Source organism: Miscanthus floridulus, chromosome 4 (assembly GCF_019320115.1).
Source record: "Miscanthus floridulus cultivar M001 chromosome 4, ASM1932011v1, whole genome shotgun sequence".
NCBI classification, from domain to species: Eukaryota; Viridiplantae; Streptophyta; class Magnoliopsida; order Poales; family Poaceae; genus Miscanthus; species Miscanthus floridulus.
Window position 1 is genome coordinate 7,100,052 of NC_089583.1, and position 21,235 is coordinate 7,121,286.

The following is a 21,235-nucleotide window of genomic DNA, read 5'->3' on the forward strand; positions in this document are numbered from 1 at the left end:
TCACGCCTGCACTCGCACCCGCATCCCCACCGTAGTCGAAGAAGAAAAGAGGGCTGCTAGGGTTCCGGTGAGGAGCTCGCTAGCATCGGACATGAGGAGTTCGCCGGCGCTAGGGTTCTAGCGAGGTAAGGAGATCTCCACCTTCAGTGGCCTTGGAAGACATTTTGGGAGGCGGGGTTGTGGGGCGACGAGCAAGGTGGCAGGGGCGCCGCCGAGCGAGTGGCGGGAACAACCAGTTGGGTGGGGTCAGCGGCAGGGGTGTCATGGCCGACCTCGCCGGTGCCCTGCCCTGGGATTAGGGTGAACGGGGATATGGGCAGGGCGAGGTTTGCCGCTGGTGCGCCATCCTGTAGTTAGAGGAGGGTGGGGTCGAGGACGTAGGGATGAACGGTTGGCGAGGCGGCGGGAGGCGCCGCTGGTGGAGAGCGGGAGAGGGGACAACAGAGGATGTGCGCGATGAGGAAGAAGAAGACCACGGGGAGGATGGGTTGCATGCTCCATGAGCGCGCGATGGATCGCGTGTTATCCTTGTCCAAATTATGTCATATTCACCAACTGAAAGCTATAACACTCTAGCGCATGAATAAAGTCCTTGAACACACGTACATAAACTCATGGATTCTCATTTCGAGGTTCAAGCATGGACCAGCATGGCACACATGGTGGCAACATGGCATGCAGCATGCATGCCCTATAGCTAGCTGAAGGTGTTGAACAGTGATGGCAGGAAGAAACCAGGTGCACCATTAGGTGGTAACTCCTTCGAGGACGGTGCCGTAGTCATAGAACTCGAAGGGCACACCGGCGAGGCAGTACGGCGGTGGCGGTGGTGGTGGAGGTGGTGCGTGTGGCAGAGTAGCAGCAGGCATTAACGTCGTTGGGCGTTCATGTGCGGGCGGGCGCACCCAGGTGCGGCGCCATCCTACTGCTTGCCCTGCTTCTTCTTCTTCCTACTGTAGGAGATGCCACACGCCCTGGACTGTGCATCATGGATATCGCGTAGGTACAGCCTGACGGTGCGCGCGGCGAAGGGGTTGGCGGTGTCCGCGTCGCCGATGCCGATGCCACAGCCGTCGGCAGCGGGCTGCTGCGACTACGACAAAGTCCAGATCCCACTCCCACGCATGCTGTGGCGCTCCTCGAACGCCTGGCGTGTTAGAACTAGGCGTTGCCCTAGATCCTCGAGCTCAGGCCTCGACAGCGATGTGCCACCAGCGTGGTGACCGCGGCGACTGAGTAACAGATGGAACAAGATCATGAGAGAATAATGCGCTGCCAAAACATCATAGCTTCTTCGGCCTCTATTGTTTCTTATTTATAATGATAGATGGGATCACGGAACATGTCTCCGCATATCCCCGCACCACGCCGCACACCGTGTGCCACACCGTTTCACTGCGATGCGCACCATGTGCTGCGGCATACGTCGTGACGCCTACCGACCGAGAACTCCAAATTGTGTCATGCCCAAGCACGCCTCTGGCCATGCCCAATCTGCTAACTCGACTAGACTCCTATGACTTGATGACTTAACAACGAAATCCTAACCGAATGATGCAATAGTTTAGCTAACAAAACACCCCCTAAACCTGTTGCAGCTCGACGATGCCCAATTCATTCCTCAGCTCCAAAAACCTGACACACCCAAGCGCCTTGGTGAACATATCGGCCAACTAATCAGTAGTTCCAATATGATCAATCTCCACCTTGCCTTCTTCAATGCACTCATGCAGGAAGTGACCTTGTATCAATATGTTTGCTCCTGTCATGATGCACTGGATTTTTGCTCAGTGCGATCGCGGACATGTTGTCCATCAGGAGCTTAACCGGCGTCTCCTTTGTTCCCATCAAGTCACCCACTAGTCGGCTCAACCATATCCCTTGACATGCTGCTGCTGCCCCTACAACGTATTCGGCTTCATAGGATGACAACGCCACAATCTTCTGCTTTTCTGAAGCCCACGTGACCAAGCTCTTACCAAAAAAGAAAACAACCCCAATAGTGCTCTTCCTGTCCTCTACATCACCGGTGAAATCACTGTCACTGAACCCCAGCAAAAATGGTTTTAGTTCAGAGTTTCTTGCATACTTGTAGCCAAACCTTATGGTTCCCTTCAGATACCTGAGTATGTGTTTTACTGCAGCCCAATGTTCTTTGCCTGGAGCTTCCATATATCTACTCATAACACCGACCACGAAGGCTATGTCTGGTCTAGTGTTGACAAGATATCTCAAGCTCCCTATGATGCTTCTATATGCTGTAGGATCCACAACTTCTCCCTCATTCTTCTTGCTGAGCTTGAGCCGAGCCTCCATGGGTGTTGCATAAGGATTGCAATTTGTCATTCCCACAGACTCCAAGATCTTGGTTGTGTAACCACTTTGGCACAAAGTGATCCCATGTTCTCCTTGCTTCACTTCTATTCCCAAGTAGTGACTCAACAACCCAAGATCACTCATACTGAATTTCTTCTTCATTTCCTACTTAAAATTTTTAATGTCACTGACATTTGGCTTGGAAATGATTAAGTCATCGACATAAACCCCGACAAGCAAGAGAGACTTCTTGTTGCTCCTCTTGTACACAGCATGTTCGAGCTTGCTCTTCACAAAACCAAGAGCTATCAGCTCCTGTCAAGCTTCGCATTCTAGTCCCTAGGTGCCTACTTTAAGCCATAGAGCACCTTTTTCAATTTCAGTACTTTTCCTCCATTACCCATGTTGAAACCAAGAGGCTGTTGAACATAAACTATTTTAGTTAAGTCTCCATTCAAGAATGCCAACTTGACATCCATATGGTGTACTTCCCATCCACTTTGAGCTGCAAGCGCCAACAACACCCTCACTATTTCAATTCTGGCAACCAAAGCAAATACCTCATCGAAATCTACTCCATGTCTCTGAGCATAGCCCTTTGCCACTAACCTTGCTTTATGCTTGATAATATTACCTGTTGGGTCTTTTTTAACTTTGAAAACCCACTTTAACCCAATGGCCTTTTGATTTGCTGGTAGATCACTAACCACCCATGTCTTGTTGTCCTCGATTGCCTTCATTTCAGACTCCATGGCCTGTCTCCAGCAACTCTTTGACAACGCTTCCTCAACTGTAGCTGGTTCCTCAGAGACGACCAAACACAAGCCACTATACTCAAACCCCTGAACTTCATTAGTGGAATCAAGCAAATCGGGTATCATTCTGTACCTCATTGGAATGCCTTCTGAATCAACTGAAGCTCCTGTCGGTGGTGTCGCCCATTGTATCTGTGGTGCTGACTACAGTGTTGATCCCACAATTGACCCGGTTGGCATGTGAGGTGGCGTACTCGGAGCACCCCCCCCTCTAATGGAATTGCTGTGGCAGGTGAAGACGGCACTCCCGCATCAAGATCTTGATCATCGAGCTATGTCAGCTCTATTGTTGGACCATGAACAGCGCCATCCATCACTTCATCTACATACACGACTGAGAACTGTGGTGCCAATTCGCTCTGGCCTGCTGCTTTCTCCTCCCAATTCCATCTTCTTTTCTCATCAAAAATCATGTCCCTAGTCACTATCAACTTCTTGTTGACTGGATCATACACTCTATAGCCTTTGGTCCCCGATTCATAACCAAGGAACACCCCCAATATCGATCTATCTGCCAGTTTATTTACACTCGACCCTGTACGCTTTGCAAACACCGTACAGCCAAACATACGAAGGTGCCGCACACTCGGTTTTCTCCTGAACCAAGCCTCAAATGGAGTCCTGCCATTTAAACTCGTTGTTGGCGACCGATTCAACAAGTAGACAGCTACTTTTACTGCTTCTCCCCAGAATTTTCCTGGCACACTCATACTCTTTAAGAGACATCAAGCCATCTCCACGATAGTTTGATTGCATCATTCCACCACTCCATTCTACTGTGGAGAGTATGGCGTTGTGGTATTCCGCTTGATCCCTTGTTCATTGCAGTAAGCAACAAACATACTGGAATTAAACTCACCACCCCGATTAGTTCTAAACGCCCTCAGACGATGGCCTGATTCAACTTCAGCTCCCACTTTTATCTTCTTGAAACTGCTCAGCGCTTCATCCTTGGTTGCCAATAATTCCAGCCACGTGTAGCGGCTGTGATTATCCATGATCAACAGAAAATACAATTTTCCACCTGGCATAGGCGGTGTGATCGGTCCACATAGAACACCATGAACCAGATCAAGGCCTCCACTAGCACGGTACGCCGAAACTTGAGGGAAAGGAGTGCGATGTTGCTTCCCAAGTGCACAACCGTCGCAAACTTGTTCAACTTGACTGATTGTTGGGATTCCTCCACCATCTCTCTCACACCGAGATCATGAAGTGATATGAAGTTGAGATGCCCATACCATGCGTGCCATAGCCAAGCCACTTCATCCATCTTGCTTAGTAGACATACAGGCAAAGTAAGATTCACTTTCATGATATACAAGCGATTTTTCCTCTCCGCCCTAATTAACACTCCACGCTTTTCCTGTCCACCCTGCAGTCGCTCAAACACTTCTAGAATACCGTGATCGATTTCAACCCGGCATCCCCCTTCTTCAAGCTAACCAAGGCTAACAATATTGCACCTAAGAGATGGAATAAAGTATACCTCTATGAGAACTTGGTGGTCGTTGTTCTTTTCGGTGATCGTTACAGCACCAATCCCGTGAATCTCCACTATTGACCCATCACCAAACTTTACTACGCCCCGGACTGTCTTGTCCAGAGTCGCCATGGCTTCTCGGTGCCCTGTCATATGGTTCGTGGCACCCGTGTCTAGTACCCACGCTCCTTCGTGGTATTCCGCCAGGAATACGTGTTCCTAATTCAGGAACACATGCTGCGTCACCAGCGTGCTCAGCCTCTTGATGTTGCAAACGTGCACCACCATTAGAGTTGGTTCTGCCTCGACATTGGCATGATGAGCAGCCTCTTGTCGTTCTTCTTTTGCCTTTGTTTTGCACTCTTTTGCAAAGTGCCCATAGATGTTGCACATGCGACATCTACCTTTCCGTCGTGGGGTTCCCATCGATGTGAGCTGCTTCCCACCGGAGTCACATGCATCACCACCGCCGCATGCCCCGGATCCAGATCGCTCCTTCTTCACATACTGCCCGCCGCCTTTGCCTCCAGAAGACGAGGTCGAGTCCGACAAACGTTGTTTATTCCTAGCTGCCCACTCCTCTTCTGTTAGGAGAAGTTTGCCAGTCTTCTCTATCACCTGCTCCATCGAGGGATCCAACTAATGGAGACGGGGATCCCGATCTTCTGTCAGGTGAAGGTAACTATCGTTGTGGCGGAGAATGACACACCGATCTGGCTTCAGATCGAAAGATCAAACCCTGCAATCTTAGCACCATAGCTCCTCTGGTTATCAACCAAGTCACGGACCAGGTTGACCTTGCCAAGAAGGCTAATCCCTGCCTGTGCAACGAAGAACATAAGCAAGAACAAGAAAGATCGCAACCAAATTGTAGATGAATGATTATCTCATGAAGTTGGGGTCTCACAAACCGATGAACGGCAAAACTGTTCTTGATAAAATAATCTAAGCAAAACCCGAACCCTAATAACGGTGGCGGCGTATGATTATAAAGGTCTTAGGGTCATCATCTACCCTGGACGCGCCCCCCAATGGGCCCAAACACGATACATGGTCTAACGGACCAAAAGAAGAGCACCCTGGTAGATTTTGGATGCTGACTTGTTTCAATGATTCCCAGTGATTCTAAAGGGATTTTGATGTGAGACCACTTGGATTGGCTTCCTTATCAAATGAGCTTTCCAACCATATGTGGATCGTCGAAAACGGAGTCCGGATGTGTCCTGGGCGACCAGTTTAAGGTAGACTGGTCCTAAAGGCCGAGGCAGACTCAAAATTATTACTGTTGGACGTCCACTTGTTTTGATGACTCCCATTGACTCCCATTGAATTTTAAGGTGGGACCAGTTCCATTTAAAGCTCCATAAAATTATCATTCCATCCATATAAAGAACCTCCAAAATAGACACTGTATGTGACCTGGGCGTCGTTTTTAGTACGTGCTGCTGCTGGACTCCGAGATGGGCTCGAACTTGAGTTGTTTTGGGCCTCCACCTCGGGGACTCGAACCGAATTAGCCTTGTGCCTCCTTCTTAACTTGGACACCCTTGATGGCCTCCTACCCCTCCATACCATGCACCAAACATGGTCGTATGCATGGGTGTCATGTCCTCATCATCCTCCCCTTCTTGACGAAAAGCCGTCATCGACATCGATTGTGCTTGAAACTGATCCTGCACAATATAAAGGAGAACAGGGTTGCGAGGACAAAGGAAACTAAAATAATTATGAGAAAGAACGTGACCATGTTTCCAAGTTTCTAGCATGTCATCTCGCATAAAAATTTCAGTAAGCATGTAGACTCCATGATCCGAATGCACACGATGTATGTCAACACTGTCCTGCAAAAAGATTAGAACTAACCAAAGACAATGCAGGAATAGATGGTTGAACAGACATAGGTAGCAACCAACAATGCTCCCCTTCTTAGAAGTGAACTTGTTTCTTTGAGGAACATGAGAAAATGTTTGTATTATTGTAGCTGCCCTCTAAACGATCATAATCTTGTACAACAAAAGGAGAATTCATATTATTACGAATGTATACTCGATGTATCATATATTGTCCCTTGTTGTTATATCTGCTAATAACATGATATGTGTGTTTAGAAAACTAAGGCAAATCAGCATATTTAAAAAGGCTCTCCTCCAAACAATCTAGGTTACACAAAACATCAAATTCAATGTAACCCAAAGTATGTAAAGAAGACAACAGTTTGAACTCATCAGTTTTAGTAGCAATATGAATAACATGTTTATTTTTAGCACTAGTGACTGGTTCCAAAATATGTAAAACTGAAGCATCATCAACCAATTCATCTTTATTACAAGGAACTTCAAGCAAATTATCATGGGACAGAGATAAATCAAGAGAGGGTTCCACTAACAATTGCTCTATGACAGCAAGGTTTGTGAAAAAATTTAGTACATTAAAACAATTCTCACCTTCCGTGAGTGTAGCATCATGGGCATTACCTGTGTTCTCAACAGGAGTAATAGGTGCATTGTGAAGTGATGGTTCTGAATTTGCATATGAGGTTGTGAGCTCCTCATTTTCTTCCATGTCATCCTCTCGCTTATGAATATTATCCTATAGAAGGTTAGTCATAGCAAGAGGAATAACAATAGACTCTTCCTCTAAATGGTACACCTCATCATATGAAATTAAAATAGGATGTGGATTAACAAAGGTTTCTCGCATAAGAAGCTTCATATCATTCCAAGTTTGAGGTTTATCAGAAGGATCTAAAGACTCCCACCAAGATAAAGCAGAATGTTGCAAAACACTAGCTGCATTTTTTACCTTCCTCCTTGGACACATAAAGCGAGTAGCAAATATGTTATCTATGGCAATTTCCCACTCCATGTACTCGTCAGCACCTATACCATCATAAGTCGGTGGATACGAACAACCTATCATTGTTAGAAGACAGCAAAAAACAACACAAAAGTATTATCCCTATCAAATGACTACGTGGTTGTAGTGTTGTCACTTTTCACAGCAAGTGGAAGCGTCTTACCAAGCTCTTACAAAGTTCTTACCAATACAAGTAGTGGACAGTACAACCGGCGGCTGATTCGTGATACCTGTGAGGCAGTTGTATCAAGATTGCAAGGCCCTTTGTCTGTACTAATCTGAAGAGTTTATGGACCTTGTAAGGCACACAAAGAGTAATATGTATATCTGGCACATAAGTTAGTAACAGAAAGTAATGCTGAATTATAGTCCAAAGTACTTGTTCTCGTTGCTGGTCTAAAATGTTCTAAGTACCAGGTGTGTGACAAAAGTATGGTGGATAGCAAAATGACAGGTGTATGAAAAATAAGTATGGTGGATAGAAACAGCAACACAAACAAGGAACTAGATAGCACACGCTAACACAACTCACTTTGGTCTTCTCTATGTGCTCCTCTAAATATTGTTCATCTTTTGCCCCTCTTTTTTTATTTTTGGGGCTGTCGTTGTTTTTTTGGGAAATTTCGACTTTTTATTTTATTTTATTTTTATTTTTTTGATATTTTTCCTTTACTTAGGAGCACAAAAGAAGTAACCACATAAAATATGAGCTAAAACAAGTGAAAGACGTGGTCTGTGAAATTTTCAGAAAACTTGCTCAAAATCGACAAAAACCTTGTGACAACGAAAAGAGGATCTTGTGATCACTTTTTGACCAATCTAAAATTTTCAAACCCCGACAATGTGGGGATGGACGGATCCAAAAAAAATTTCTGATCGATTTTGATATATGGAACGTCGAAATCGGAGTTCGTATGTGAAAACTAGACCAGTTTTAAGAATTGGCTCCGAATTAGAGGACAAAACGGGAACAATGTGCACAAAATTAGTCACAATAGCAAAGATTTGATGGAAATGATGGGGAAAACACACGAACTAGACTCTAACACGACCTAACCAGCAACAAGATCTCGACCAGGACACAAACTCAACACGACGGACTCTGAAACTGAAATATGCAAAGGCTATGGCGTGGAAGATTATAGGACAGGAAAAATAAGTATGGCACTGGACTATGGGACGAATGTGAAACACTCAAACTAGGGAATAAATATGAACCTGACGGTATACCTTAGCTCTGATTACCACTTAATGGAGACGGGGATCCCGATCTTCCGTCAGATGATGGTAACTATCGTTGTGGCGGAGAATGACACACCGATCCGGCTTCAGATCGAAAGATCGAACCCTGCAATCTTAGCACCACAGCTTCTCTAGTTATCAACCAAGTCACGGACTAGGTTGACCTCGCCAAGAAGGCTAATCCCTGCCTATGCAACGAAGAACACAAGCAAGAACAAGAAAGATCGCAACCAAATTGCAGATGAATGATTATCTCATGAAGTTGGGGTCTCACAAACCGATGAACGGCAAAACTGTTCTTGACAAAATAATCTAAGCAAAACCCAAACCCTAATAATGGTGGTGGCGTATGATTATAAAGGTCTTAGGGTCGTCATCTACCCTGGACGCGCCCCCCAATGGGCCCAAACACGATACACGGTCCAACGGACCAAAAGAAGAGCACCCTGGCAGATTCTGGATGCTGACTTGTTTTGACGATTCCCGTTGATTATGAAGGGATTTTCATGTAAGACCACTTGGATTGGCTTGCTTATCAAATTAGCTTTCCAACCATATGTGGATCATCGAAAACGGAGTCCGGATGTGTTCTGGGTGACCAGTTTAAGGCAGACTGGTCCTGAAGGTCGAGGCAGACTCGAAATCATTCTGTTGGATGTCCACTTGTTTTGATGATTCCTGTTGACTCCCATTGAATTTTAAGGTGGGACTGGTTCCAATGGAAGCTCCATGAAATGATCTTTCAATCCATATAAAGAATGCCCAAAAGGGAGACCGTATGCGACCTGGGCGTCGTTTTTAGTATGTGCTGCTCCTGGACTCCGAGACGGGCTCGAACTTGAGTTGTTTTGGGCCTCCACCTCTGGGACTCGAACCGAATTAGCCTTGGGCCTCCTTCTTGACTTGGACACCCTTGCTAGCCTCCTACCCCTCCATACCATGCACCAAACATGGTCGTATGCATGGGTGTCATGTCCTCATCACAAACCTCTCTTCTGCTGCCCGAAGATGACCCACAAGCTCCTCGATCGACAGTTTCTTTAGATCTTTGAACATCTCAATCGCCACCACAACTTGACTGTACCTAGATGGCACCACACGTACGTCGGTGATGCTCTCCTCCCCAAGCCCTCACAGATCTGTGACGAGCTTTGTGATACGAATTGCAAAATCATCAATGGCCTCTCCTGGCTTGAATTCGATGGATTCGAACTCAGCCAGAAGCTTTTGGGCATTGACCTCCTTAACACGATCTGCTCCAAGACGCATGGTCTTGATTGCCTCCCATGCCTCCTTCACCATTTTCTTGTTCATGAGCATGGAGTGCATCTCTTGTGGCACGCCGCGAAGCATGGCACCGAGTGCCAAGCGATCTCGACGTCTCTCCACCTTTGCAGAATCGGCTTCATCAATGGCATCCCAAAGAAACATCCCTTCTAGATTGCTCTGGATGTGAGACGACCACTCTTGATAATTCGTACGAGTCAGCAGCGGCCATACCAAATTCCCCATGGCTTGATTGAATGCCCGGTCCATGGATTCTTTTTCACCCGAGGTGCCTGAACCCATCTCGACGATGCTCGAGTTCGCGCTCTCCTTTCTTCAATGTTCCGACGAAACCTTCAACCGGCAACCTTCTCCAAACGCTAGCAAGGAGAACATGGGATCACTTTGTGCCAAAGTGGTTACACAACCAAGATCTTGGAGTCTGTGGGAATGACAAATTGCAATCCTTGTGCAACACCCATGGAGGCTCGGCTCAAGCTCAACAAGAAGAATGAGGGAGAAGTTGTGGATCCTACAGCATATAGAAGCATCATAGGGAGCTTGAGATATCTTGTCAACACTAGACCGGACATAGCCTTCGCGGTCGGTGTTGTGAGTAGATATATGGAAGCTCCAGGCAAAGAACATTGGGCTGCAGTAAAACACATACTCAGGTATCTGAAGGGAACCATGAGGTTTGGCTGCAAGTATGCAAGAAACTCTGAACTAAAACCGTTTTTGCTGGGTTCAGTGACAGTGATTTCGCCGGTGATGTAGAGGACAGGAAGAGCACTACTAGGGTTGTTTACTTTCTTGGTAAGAGCTTGGTCACGTGGGCTTCGCAAAAGCAGAAGATCGTGGCGTTGTCGTCCTGTGAAGCCGAATACGTTGCAGGGGCTGCAGCAGCATGTCAAGGGATATGGTTGAGCCGACTAGTGGGCGACTTGATGGGAACAAAGGAGACGCCGGTTAAGCTCCTGATGGACAACATGTCCGCGATCGCACTGAGCAAAAATCCAGTGCATCATGACAGGAGCAAACATATTGATACAAGGTATCACTTCCTACGTGAGTGCATTGAAGAAAGAAAGGTGGAGATTGATCATATTGGAACTGCTGATCAGTTGGCCGATATGTTCACCAAGGCGCTTGGGCGTGTCAGGTTTTTGGAGCTGAGGAATGAATTGGGCGTCGTCGAGCTGCAACAGGTTTAGGGGGTGTTTTGTTAGCTAAACTGTTGCATCATTCGGTTAGGATTTCGTTGTTAAGTCGTCAAGTCATAGGAGTCTAGTCGAGTTAGCAGATTCGGCGTGGCCAGAGGCGTGCTTTGGCACGACACGATATGGAGTTCTCAGTCGGTAGGCATCACGACGTATGCCGCAGCACGTGGTGCGCGTCGCGGTGAAACGGCGTGGCACACGGTGTGCGGCGTGGCGTGGGGATATGCGGAGACATGTTCCGTGATCCCATCTATCATTATAAATAAGAAACAATAGAGGTCGGAGAAGCTGCGATGTTTTGGCGGCGCATTATTCTCTCACGATCTTGTTCCATCTGTCACTTAGTCGCCGTGGTCACCACGCCGGCGGCGCGTCGCCGTCGAGGCCTGAGCTCGAGGATCCAGGGCAACGCCTGGTTCTAACATGGCGCAGCGGGCACTGGCACGGCGCCGCGGCCACCGCCGGGCCGCCGCCGCCGCCGTACGCCGCGCAGAGCGGCGCGTGCACGCGCGTCTTGCCGAAGCGGTCGAGGTAGCGCAGGAACTCGAGCACGTGCGCGCCGCTGCAGCGGCACAGCTCCAGCGGCGGGCGGTGCGCCGCCAGGTACCGCGTGAAGGTGTGCCACGACCGCGCGCCGCCGCCGCTCGTCGACATATGTACGTGTCTGGGAACAGCTAGCTGCAGAGAGATCGAGCGAGGGCTTGACGACGAGCGAGCTTCCCGGCCGGCGGGGGACAGTGCGGCCGGGCGCTCAATATATATAGCGGGCCGCGGCCGTCAGGAGGCCAGCTAGTCGCTTGCTAGCCAGGTGACGCAGCTGCCAATGGCGTGGAGCTAGCTAAGGCGAAGATGCCGCGGCAGACATGCACGCACAGGTGCAGGGATGGCTGGCATGCATGCAACGATGCAGGCAGTAGGCTAACTAGGTGGTGACGCGTCGACGGGGCGTGCAAGGAAGGAGGGAGGCGGGCGCGGGGCGGGGCGGCGGAGCTGTAGGGGCTCGGCCGCGCGAGGCACGCGCCGTCTGCCGTCACGTCAAGTCGATGGATCGAGCAGGACGACGCTCTGGCTCTGTGCTGCTGCTTCTGTAGCTGCCATGCCATCGTCTGCCAACGCGTGCAGTCTGCAGTGCAGCAGTGACGATGGATCTCTTCATTTGACTGGCCGATTGGGGGTGGGGGGACGACGACATGACATGATCCGGCGCGGCGGCTCGCTCGTCGGGCGCCCGGCCGTCGTCGATGGGTCCATGGCCGGCGTCATGGTCGCTGCGATCGATCAGACGGCAGGCTTGGCAGTCGTGTGATGATGACCTGTCCCCGTGACCCGTGCTCCTGCCTTGCCAGACAGAGTCAGCACCCCGGCCCGGCAGACTTGGCATGCGTCTCGTCAATGTGCATGCTGCATGCATGCTGTGAGCCTGTGACCGACCGGCATTGCATAAAAAATCTTTCCGCAGATGGTGCGGGTACATAGCTTAGGCCTCGTTTAAATACAGGGATAAAGTGTAGGGGTCATATGGATAGAGGTATCACACGGGGGTCACATGGATATAGGTATCACACGAGGTGTTCAGATACTAATAAAAAATAAATTATACAATTCGTCAGTAATCCGCGAGACGAATTTATTAAGCCTAATTAATCTATCGTTAGCACATGTGTTACTGTAGCACCACATTGTCAAATCATGTGCTAATTAGGCTTAAAAGATTCGTCTCGTAAATTAGTCACAAACTGTACAATTAGTTATTTTTTAGTTTATATTTAATACTCCATACATACGTCTAAACATTCGATAGAATAGGGAGTAAACTTTGGCAGAGGAACTAAACAAGGCCTTATTATTTTCTTTTTTTTTAATTGATGATAATTTTTAAATACTTTTATTTTTTAAGTATATTAGATATGTGCTCGAGTGTTGCACGATGACCACGAATTTTGTCCACATCTACTCGAAGGATTTGATCATTTTGCGAAAACAATAAAAAAACTATTAAATGATTTTGCATTGAAAAAACCTAAACTATTTCCAAATGCATTTAGGGTCCATTTGGTTGGGCTTTTGGCTTTGGCTTTTGGCCCCAAAAGCCAAAAACCCAACCAAAGGGGCTGCCTTTTGGAGACTGCTTTTTCAGAAGCAGCTGCTTTTTCGTAGTACATTTTTGAAAGCTGGTTTGACCCTGCTTTTGGCTTTTGGCTTTCTGCTTTTCAAAATTTGTGGAATAAAAAGCTCTTCCATAGTTGTTTCAAGAGAGATAAAGATAGAAGGTATATTTTATACTTGTTTAACCAAACAGCTTTCAGTTTTTCTACAGCTCACAGCCCACAGCAGCTTTCCCACAGCTCACAGCCCACAGCAGCTTTTTCCCACAGGCACAGCTCAACCAAACACACCCTTATTCATTTTCATTGTATTCAAAATAACATTCACGCGTATGCCAATTCTTTTGGTTTAGATCGAGTATGATCCTGACATCATGCGCGTTCGAGACCCAGCTAACGTTGCTGACTAGCCATCCAAGGCCTTGTGTGGATGTCGAGATGCGCGAAAGGCCCCTACCTGGCGCGTCAACTATCGGTGTTTCGAGTTGCCACCGACTAGTAAAATTCTAATATTGCGCGTCTAGCTCAGATGGAGTGCTAAGAGGACACGAGGTTTATACTGGTTCGGGCAGAATGTCCCAACGTCTAGTTCGTTGCTGTGTGCTCGTGTGTTCTGATCTGTTTAGGGTTCGATGGGTTCGAGTCTCCTTCATGGGACGCCCTGCTTTCCCTTTTATAGGCCAAGGGAAAGCACGGGTTACGGTGGAGGAAAAAGAGGAGAATGAGAAGGAGAAGAAGTCCTCTAGGATCACCGGGTCCTTCTTTTCCTTCACGCGGGTCCCGCTGACCCTGTAGACGTCAACAGGGACAGCTCCACGTCGTGGCCCTATCCGTCACTGGCGCCATACGCAGGCGTCGTCTCCTGGTCATGGCACTCCACTCCGTCCTAGCGGACGTCATGGTGAACTGACGCGCCTGTCAGTGCTCATACGAGGGTTAGGCAGAACAGCACCGGTTCGCCCGACGCTGTTCCTGATGTGAATCCCTAGGTATGTCCCGTCACAACCACGGGTTATATCGGGGCATGTCAGCCACCTCCCTAGTTTCAGAGCTTTGACCCAGGCCCATTCGCTTGGACCTAGAGTGGTTGGCGGCGGCATGGGTCTCCGTCGGATGAGAGGATCCCCCAGCCTCGGGGTTGGTCGAGGCGGAGTCCCCCCCAGAGGCCGGGCGAGGCAGAGCGTAAACCCAAGGGTCAAGCAAGGCGGATCACGCCCCTAGAGGTCGAGCGAGGCGGAGCCCGCCCATAGAGGCCGGGCGAGGCAGAGCCCGCCCTTAGAGGTCGGGCGAGCCAAAGCCCGCGACCTCGGTCTCGGTCGAGGCAAAGCCCACCCTCAGAGGTTGGGCGAGCAGGCAGAGCCTGCCCCTAGAGGTCGAGCGAGGTGGAGCCCGCCCTTAGAGGCCGGGCGAGGTGGAGCCCATCCTTAGTGGTCGGGCAAGGTGGAGCCCACGGCCTCGGTGTCGGGCGAGGCGGAGCCCATTCCTAGAGGTTGGGTGAGGCGTAGCCCACCATCAGAGGCCAGGCGAGGTGGAGCCAGCCCTTAGAGGTCGTGCGAGGCAGAGCCCATGGCCTCCGTGTTCGGCGAGGCAGAGCCCGCCCCCAGAGGCCGGGCGAGGCGGAGCTTGCACACCTAGGGGTCGGTTGGAGCTGTAGTCATGCTCTTGACTGCTCAAATGAATCAATGTTGATGGTTATTAGCTCCTCCTCTTCGGGTACCCTAATATTGGTCCCTAACAGTAGCCCCCGAGCCTATGGAGGAGTAGAATACTCCTTCAGAGACTTTTCCAAATGGGAGGACTCTGAAGGCCTCAGCCTTCTTTTGTTGCCCACAACATGACCTAGGGGCGGTGATTCCCGCTCCTCAAGCCCCCTCCCGTAGCAAGGGCCTAGTCGAGGATCGATTCGTCTTTGCGATTGTCTTCCCTCAAGCGTTTCTTCTAATAAAAATGGTGGGGGTGAGCCATGCCACGATTTTCCTCTAAGGACGAATCATGGCACCCGGTGAGCTATTAATAGGCTAGTCTGAGTGGGGCCCCTAGCATCCCATTCACGGGGATCCGGCTTAGGTCAGATTGGTGGCTGACCCTAGATTCTCAGCGGTCAATCCATATAGTTCTCGGTTCTATTCGATCTGTCCTGGGTGCTAAGTACCTTTCTTCGAAAAAAAACCATGGATCATAACCGGCCGAGGCTCGAACATGGGCTGGGATGTACGCGGCGCACGTGCGTCTAGGTACTGGCCGCTAGCGGGCTCATCCCTTTCCACCTCTCACCCTAAAGGTGCCTAGAGCGGTTGTCGAACCCGTCAATGGGCCGACCTATGAACTTCTGGGCCTAGTCAGGCTGTAGAGGCGCTGTTAGATCCGTATTCCCCTTACTTGTGACGAGTCATGGCCCGTCCAGAGAGGCAAAATGTCCGGTGAGTTTTCTGAGGGAATGGACAGAGATTGCGTGCGCACGTCCCATGGCAGGACATTGAGGCAGATTATGGCAGGTGCAGAGATCTAAGCGGGTGGTTGGTTTCGTTGCATTCATCACCCCTATAAAACCAAAGGATTCACCACCTGGATTCCGTACCTTGCATCCTTGCCTCTAAGCCATGACCACCGCCGCCAATCGCTCAGGTTTCCTGTCTCCGCTTCCCCACCACCATCGAGCTCACATCCACCCACCCCCCATCTCCAATGGATCTATGGTGCTGCTCTGACATCACCTTCTCGCGCATGGAGGGCCTCGTCCGTTGTGGTATTCTCCACACACGGACCATGGCCGAGGAGTGGCTGCTGCCCGGTGAGGAGGACATGTCGTCGCCGCCCGATGGCTATGTGGTGTCGTTCGCCCACTTCCATGAGCATGGGTTTACGACCCCTGCTCATAGATTTCTTTGGGGGCTGCTGCACTACTACAAGATCGAAGTGCAGCATCTCAATCCCAATGGGATCCAACACATGGCGGTATTCATCGCCCTATGCGAGGGGTTCCTAGGGATCAGCCCCCACTTTAATTTGTTGAGGTACTTCTTCACCGTCACCCTCTAGAAGAAGAGGGAGAAGAGTGGCAGGCAAGAGCTTCACATGCCGATGGGGTGCGTCGGCATCTAGCTCTAGAACAATCGGGTTGGCAAGTACCCATCGATGCGACTATCAACGTCCAACAAGGGGTGGCACTCATAGTGGTTCTACCTCAAGAACGACACTGTCGCCCCTCTGCCAGAGTTCATCGGGCGCCTGATCGAAGAGGCCCCAGAGTCGTGGTGGAAGTGGGGTGTCCTAGAGAAGGACAAAAAGAAGATCCAGGACCACATTGCCACCATCCACATCCTTAAGGAGAATGGCCTGAAGGGATCGAGCATCATCAGGGCCTACCACGCAAGGAGGGTGGCACCGTTGATGACGCACGCGCTCCTGCTATACACGATGGTGCCCAAGGCATCATTCGATGGAACGACGCTCACCAAGGGGGCGCTCCCCAACTCTGAGATCATGCAACGCATCAAGGAGGCAATGGAGATCTTGTGAGACAACACGGGTGCCCCACTCGATTTCATCTATCCGGTGCCGGGAAATCCTCCGATGCGGCCAGAACCAGGCCATGTCATCTTCGTAAGTTTACCCTTCTCATGCCTGCTCTTTAATACATTTCATGACCTCTTGATACTAACTTTGAGAGGGCGCGGGACTAGCCGAGGGACCTCATCTTCATGGATCACCTGGTGTTGGTGTTTCGAACAAACACTGGCTAGTAAATTTATAATTGATGCGCGTTAGGCCCGGATGGTGCGCTAATGGACACAAGGTTTATACTGGTCCAGGCTGAATGTCTCTACATCTAGTCTATTGCTGCTCATGTTATTAGCACCGAAAATAGTTCGTAGTAGGGGGTACAAATGGTCGAGAGAGGGACTGGTCCCAAGTCTCTGATGGAATGGTCAGAAGGATGCCAAGAGCCCGGTGGTAGCTCAGCTATGTGTGATGTGTGTCGTTGAGTTGTCTTGGTTAAGTGTCCCTCCCCTTAGTGGGGGGCCCTGCCCTCCCTTTTATAGACCAAGGGGGAGCAGGGGTTATAGATGGGAGAAAGGAGAAAAACCAGAGGCCAAGAAGCCCCTCCGAAGGTGTTGAGCCCTCCTTTTCCGCTGAGCCAGCCTTGCTGAAATGGCTAGGCGGTGTGAGGGATTGGCATGTTCGCTGGGTGCCCGTGTCCTGGCAATGCATGCCCTTACTGGATCAGCAAGTGGCCACGTCCTGTCCCGCCCCTCTGGACGGCGTGTCGGACAAGGGTGTTGTCCTGTGGCCCTATGGATAGTGGACGGCACGGTGATAATATGTCCATCACTATAGATGGCGCGAGTCTCTTCCTAGACCATAGTGGTTGTCATATGCCCATGTTAGTATCTGCGCCCGAGGGCTAATGGCGGCGCCTACAACACTGTGGGACAAAGTTGGCGCCTACAACACTATTCGAGCACTGTTAGGTCGGAAAGGGCTTAAAGCGCCCGTCCCATCGTATCCTGATGGTACCTTCCTACAGGCATGCAGGGCATGGTTCTTGGTATGGTGGTTGACTCGAATGTCCTGTCGTACCCTATGCTTGTCAATATGATGGTGAAGGGTGCAGTCATCGGACGAGGTGGAGCCAGCCCTCAGCCATCGGGTGGGATGGAGCTTGTCCTTAGTCGTTAGGCGAGGCGGAGCCCACCCTTGGACGCTGGGCGAGGCAAAGCCAGCCCTCAGGGGTTAGACGAGGTAGAGCCAGCCCTCAGGGTTCGAATGAGGCGGAGCCAATCTTCCGTTGTTTGGGCAAGAAGCGTAGTAGAGTTCTTGTCTGACTGAAAGCATCAACGTTCAATGGTCCTTGGTTCCACCTCATTTGGTACCCCGGTATTAGGTCCCCGACACCTAGCGCCATTGCCGAGGGATTCATCCATGAGGGTAGTGAATTGCGCTAAGGGTGAGTGGTTGAGGAAGGCGAAGGAGGACAAGAAGAGGAAGAGGCAGCGGAAGCTATAGGCATGGGAACGAGGGGAGGAGACCGACAGCGATGACGATGATGACCCTGGCGACAACAACAAGGTAGCCGACAATGTCGAGTGGAACATCCTGGAGAATGAGGATGCACTGATAGGTATTAGGTCCCCGATAGTAGCCCCCGAGCCCCCGGGTGATTTGGGCAGAATTGCCCGGGGGGTGTTCTAGTTCGCCAGAGGGTGCGCGCGAGCGCACCCGATGGGTGTAGCCCCTGAGCCCCCAGGTGATTCGGGCAGAATCGCTCGGGGGGTGTTTTGTTTCGCTAGAGGGTGCGCATGAGCGCACCCAATGGGTGTAGCCTCTGAGTCCCCGGGTGACTCGGGCAGAATCGCCTAGGGGTGTTTCGGACCCTTCATGGATAAGGCTATGAGACTCGGTTCTTGTTATCTAGAAAACTTTAAGGGAACCCTAGTGTCCCGTTTGTGGGGATTTTGTTCAGGGTCAGCCTAGCTGGGGCTCGACTTTGGATCAAGGCCCTACTGATGCTCGTGTACCTAGGTACTAGTTGCTTATAGGCCCATCCCCTATTGGGTTGGTCGTCGAGACCGTTGGGCCAATCCCTAGATGTTCTAGGCCCAGGTGGGCCAGAGAAGAAGCATTCTAACCCATATCCCCTCTGTGGGAAAAGAGTCTGGTCCGCTTGGGAAGGCGAACCATCCAGCGTGGTTTTGGTGGGAAAGGATAGGGATCGTGGGCGCGCATCTTGCGAGGTGACATGGCAATGCGCGTGGCAAGCTTGGAGATTGAGGTGGACGGTTGCTCTTCTCGCATCCGTCGCCCCTATAAAACCACGGGGTTTGCCCCTAGGGTTTCGTATTTTGCCTCCTCGCCTTCACATCTGAATCTTCCGCCATCAATCACCTTAGCCTCCTGCTCCCGTACTGCCACCGTTGTCAGGCTCGCATCCGTGTCGTAGCCGCTGTCAAGCTCACGCCCGCGTCGCAGCCACCATCGAGCTTGCACCCACCTTTTTTCCTGATGCCTCAACGGAGCTATGGGGCAGATGCAGCATTACCCCTTGGCGTTTGGAGGGCCTCATCCACCATGGCCTCCTCTACCCATCGGCCGCTGCCGAGGGGTGGCCGCTGCTTGGTGATGAGGATGAGCCATCACCACCCGAAGGGTATGTCATGTCCTTTGCTATCTTCCATGAGCGGGGATTTGCCATACCTGTGCATAGATTTCTTTGGGGGCTGTTGGATTACTACCAGGTGGAGTTGCAGCATCTTGCTCCCAATGGGGTCCAACATACGGCGGAGTTTGTTGCCCTATGTGAGGGTTTCCTAGGGATCGATCCCCACTTTGAGCTGTGGTGGTGCTTCTTCACTGTCAGTCTGTCGAAGAGGCGGATTAGGGGGAAGGAGGTGAGTGTGCCGATGGGATGCGCCAGCATTCATCTACGCCATACCCGGGTGAGCGGCTACCTGTTGATGCATTTGTCGACCTCCAACAAGGGGTGGCATTCGCAGTGGTTTTACATCAAGGATGACATGAATGCCCCCCTACCGAAGTACTCCGGGTGCCTCATCAAAGAGGCTCTAGAGTCGTTGGAAGTGGGGCGTCCTAACTAAGGAGAAGAAGCACATCACCGACCTTCTCGCCGCCCTCCATACTCTGAAGGACTAGGGCGTGAAGGGGTCAGGGATCATTGATGCCTACCACAAGAGGAGGGTGGCGCTGCTGATGGCACGCGTGCTTCCCCTACACCGGATGGTGCCTGGAGTGTCGTTTGAAGGGACGGTGCTCGTTGATGAAGCGCTTCCTCCGTCCGAGGTGCCACAGCGCATCAAGGAGGTGATGGAGCCTTCAAAGGACTCTGCCAGTGTCATTCTCGATCATGTGTATCCGGTGCCGAGGCAGCCCCTAGTGCAGCCGGAACTGGGGTTTTTTGACTTCGTAAGCTTTCTTTCCCTGTGCTCCTCTTTTTGCTTGAATTTCCAACCCCTTAATGCTAACTTTGGGATGGTAGGACCAGCCAAGGAGACTTTCTTTCAAGGAGAGTCTGGCACCGATGCCGAAGGACTGGGTCCTAGCAGCGGCGAATCGCACCGCGGCTGAGTGGGACAAGAGGATAAGGGAGCTCAAGAAGAATGAGATGATACGAAAGCAGTAGGCACAGGACCAAGGAGAGGAGGTAAGCAGTGATTACGACGACGATGATGATGGCGACGATGATGAGCCAGCAGATGGCGTGGATTGGCATGACCTAGAGGATGAGGACTCGCTGTCCGCATAGGGACCCCTCCCATTCCACGTGGTGGGAAGCGAGTCCACGACAACGATGGAGCTAGTCCTGCCCCTAGATCTAGTGGGAGCTAGTGGATCCACCATCACCCTCGGGGTGTCGGCGAGGGATCGGTGGATGGGAGGGTATCGATCCACGGCCGCCCCCGATGAGCCGATGGAGGGGGTGGCTCCGATGCCGCGTGCCCATGAGCTAATGGAGGGGACGGCTCTATCGCCGCGCCCCATGAGCCGATGGAGGGGAGCGGCCCTATCGCGCGCGCCCCATGAGCCGATGGAGGGGAGTGGCCCTATCACCGCATCCTTGAAGACAAGGGAGATGAGCCCCCTACCTCAGAGCAGGGGGTAGGCTCGAAACGGTCCTGCCCCCATGAGTTGGAGTAGGGGTCCGAGGGTTCATCCCCAAAACATACCCGTCGCCCGAAAGCGCCAGAGTATGTCACCGATTGTCCTCGTTTTTCCCTTTTTATCTTTCTATTCCAACCTTATGCCTTTCCCTTTTGTAGATTCTTACAACAGGGCCACCCTCTGGGGCTGGCGCCCAAGAAGAGCTTTGCCCTTCAAGCGGGACAGATGGTGCTGCCCGATGTCGCTCCGATTTCGGGCAGGGGCGGCGCTGACGTTGTGGCCTCGTTGGCCAGTTCAGCGGCACCCGCGGTGGTG

General features: G+C 50.9%; 1 pseudogene; it reads right to left on the reverse strand.

The window, feature by feature from the left end:
* Nucleotides 1-697: 697 nt before the first annotated feature.
* Nucleotides 698-11,852, reverse strand: LOC136547982 (protein G1-like; annotated as a pseudogene).
* Between the last annotated feature and the right edge of the window lie 9,383 nt (nt 11,853-21,235).